Raw genomic sequence first — 3,942 nt, 5'->3', positions numbered from 1 at the left:
GACAACCCCCTCCGCACAGTGTCTGTGGTCAGCGGTCACTCCCCCGGAGGAAAACCCAGCTTCATGCATATCCAGTCACACGGACAACTTCCATTTCCTTCGAATCCTCTAATCCTGAGAATCCATCCTTTACGAAGTCAGCTGGAAAAGAGACAAAACTAGATGCAAGAAGGCAACTCATGAGAAACCATCGGCCCCCTCAGTGTCCAGCCGCAGAGCACATCTGTATCATCAAACAGCTGGACAAATCTGACTAACTCTGGTTAAGAAGATGAACCCCCAAACCACTTAAGACAGACTGCCACACAAGAAAAAGAGGCAGAAAGCACCGGTTTGACCACCATTTACAAAATGCAAACGCAAAAGGACTGGAGAAAATAACTCAAAATAAAAAACAGCTTAATGTGTGTGAGGCACCCAGGGGCCTGGTCAAAACACCGGGTCATATTTAATTTCTTGTCTTTAGTATCTCAATTTTCTGATAGATGGCTTGATAATGGGGGGAAAAAAAACCTACATGAAGTGACATAGAAACTATGTTATGCCAAATGAAAATAGCAGAATATGAAATGCTATGGAATTAATATTTATTGTTTTAAGTAAAACTTCTGTTTTGTTTTGTTTCTGCATTTCATGAACACCTGCCCCTGAACACTGAGGACTAAACCCCCTGATGGTACCACCCACCACATAAGCCAATACCTAGCACCCTGGTCCTGAGCATGTGATGCTGCCCATGAGGTCCAGGGGCAGCCAGCCAGAGGGACAGGGGAGCTCCTCTGTTAGGGATGAGGGCAGTTTCCAGAAGAAGGTGATGTCTGCCCGATTTTGAAAAGAATAGGAACTCCCTGGACAGACTGCAAGAAGAATTCCTATAATTCTTGGAAGGGGAGGGGTGCAGTGAGCCCACACCTCTTTCTAGGAGACCCAGAGAGGTAGGGGAGAGGAGCAAAGCTGGATTGGGAAAGGTACTATGTCCCACTAAAAAGCTTGGCCTTGACCCTGAAGGTGGTGGGAAACCCTGGGAGCATTTTGAGCAGGGTGAGAATACGATCCCCTGTGGTTTAAAGCTGCGCCTTGTGACAGTGCCAATGACTGGGTAGCTAGGAGCCAGACTGGCTACTGAGAGGGTCCCACAGCAGCCAGGCAGGCGCTGGGCCATGCCTGAATTTACAAGGAGTGGAGGGGGGAGGCTGGCCAGAGAGTCAGTAAGTTAGTTAGGACCTGGGGACGGATTAACTGGAGATGATCCTAAGGAAGGAAGAAGTTAAGATCCTACAGAACCACAGGAGTAGGAGACACCAACCCAGGATGGCAGCAGGAAATGAAGGGACTTGTTGGGAGGGTATGAGGTGGGGAGTGAGTTCTAGGTCTACAAATCCTCACCTGAAGCCCAGGCATCCAGATATGTTTCAGAATTCAAGGGGTGCCTGGGTGGCTCAGTCAGTTAAGCATCTGCTTTGGCTCAGGTCATGATCCCAGGGTCCTGAGATCAAGCCCCACATGGGGCTCCCTGCTTGGTGGGAAGCCTGCTTCCCCCCCTCGCACCCCCAATGCTTGCGTTCCCTCTCTCACTGTCTCTCTCTGTCAAATAAATAAATAAAATCTTAAAAAAAAAGAATTCAAAATTTTCTGAATTTCAGAAAGTAATACATCATTTACTGTATATATGCATGATCATTCCCTTGGTAAGGTCTGGAACAACGGCCCATAATCAAACACATTGACATTCCGGCAGCCAACACATGAATATTCATTCCCACGAAGTGGTTATATAAAGACAATAAACAAGTTCATGTCAGGGCCTGATCAAGGCTTGCCACCAAATGAGTCTGGGAAATCCTTTCAGTCTGGGGATCTAGGGACTGTGGAGGAAGGAAGTTATATTAGTATCTGTGGTAGCTAAGGACCCAAGAGGGCCCTTCAGGAGAGAGGAGAGCTGAGGACAAAGGCCTAGGAGCAACTACGTGAGGACAGAGACAGCAAAGGAGGCTAAGAGGGGGCAGCCGGATTTGTAGGAGAGAAGGAGAAAGGGAGGGGGTAACATGGGGGGAGCCATGAGCAGGGATAGTGCCACAGAGAAGCTCCAAATGTCCCCTACATATGGCAAAGGTAGGTCACAGGAGACCCGAACTGGTGAGATGTCCCTGGCAAGATGGCGGCAGCTGAGTAGAAGCAGAGGGTAGGGAAGCAGGAGCAGCACGAGAGAGGGTTCCCTTGCAGGAGTCTTGGCCTCAAAAGAAATGAGATAGGGCACAGTAGCCAGACTGATGGGCAAGAAAATATGGTGGAGCTGCCAGGTTGGGGCGTCAATGAGCAATAAAGAGGGTGAAGGAAGAAAAGTGGGTTACAGAGATGATGTGTGTCCGCCAAAAGAATGGATAAATACATGGTGGTGTGTTCTTCCAATGGAATTAGCAGACGAGAATAAACTATGCTGGGGCGCCTGGGGGCTCAGTGGGTTAAGCATCTGCCTTCGGTCCAGGTCATGATCTCAGGGTCCTGGGATGGAGCCCCGCATCGGGGCCTCTGCTCAGTGGGGAGCCTGCTTCCCTTCCTTTCTCTGCCTGCGTCTGCCCAGTTGTGATCTCTGTCTGCCAAATAAATAAATAAAATCTTAAAAAAAAAAGTTGAGGATGATGGAATTTAAGGTCGCAGATGTGGACAGTCAGGGAGATGACAAGGCCCAAGGGTTGCCTTCCCAGGCAGAGCTGAAGCAGGTCCAAGGGAGCCTGATGGAGTCTGGGAGGGGAGAGGGCTCTGTGCTCCACGGACACAGAAATCACTCAACAGGTGGCACGGATTGTGAGACAGCTCCCACAACTCCTCTTGCCCATGGATCACACTTCAGGAGTTAACTGACGGGCTCTGCTCTCATGAGGCTGCTGGTCCCAGCTGTCCCTTCTGACTTCCAACTCCACTGCAGTTCCCACCGGGCAGGACTGCGGACACCGCACCCGCCACCACTCACTCACAAGGGACACGCCTGGATAAAGACGTTAGCAAAACCATACGCAGGGACTGGCCCTTGCTGACCCTATTTATAATTAGGCTGGGTGCAGGCTCCTTTTTCCCTTGGATGGAGTTCCCAAACTGGGAGACTTTGGGCTCTCATGCAAATGAGATTTCTGAGAATTCTCCCTCCTCCATCGGGCCCCCCGCCAGCCCCTGGGCCCCGCACCGTCTGACACAGAGCTTACCAAGAAGGCCCCCGGAGACCGAGGAACAGAAGCTGCCAGGCTGACCAGCTTTTCTCATCCCAGATTGCTGTCAACCTCAAATGGTCAGAATGTTTACGGAGTCTTACTATTCTCTTCCATAACATAGAAAATAAAATCTCCTCCATAAAAAAGAGGTCTACAGTTACTTTTTAAAGGAGACGTGCTGAGGGACGGGAAGGGAGCTGGGGCAGGGTGACAGGTCACAGATGTCTCAAATCCAGACGAAGCTAAAGGCAGGCAGAGGCACAGCACAGCCCAGGAGGCTCAGAGCTGCGTCTCTGGGGTTCTGGGCCCGGCAAGCTGAGCTCAGTGCGAAGATTCTAGGGCGGCAGGAGACTGACCTAATTAAACACCCGGCCTTATTCTTAGACAAGGAGCCCCAGTTAAGGTCCCTGGGCAGCCACAGCGCAAAGGCACAGCCCTCGAGGTGACCGGAATAATTCTTATTTTAAATAGCAGTTACTTTGGATTATGAAAGCAGTCCATACTCATCGTAGAATATGCGGAAAATACCGAAAGCACAGAAAAGAAAAGGCGAGCCAGAGAGAACCACTATTTTTGCTTACTTCCTCACAGTCTCTTTCTATACATATCTACATGTTTGACACTTGGCGGAAATGCTTATTCGCATGATGTAAGTGAAACAAATCTACAGAGTTATGGAGAGCATCAACCCGTATTTGTTATATAAATGAAGATAGTCCTATGGATAGAGTTCTGC

Source organism: Mustela nigripes, chromosome 7, assembly GCF_022355385.1.
Source record: "Mustela nigripes isolate SB6536 chromosome 7, MUSNIG.SB6536, whole genome shotgun sequence".
Lineage (NCBI taxonomy): Eukaryota > Metazoa > Chordata > Mammalia > Carnivora > Mustelidae > Mustela > Mustela nigripes.
This window is presented reverse-complemented; position numbering follows the sequence as displayed.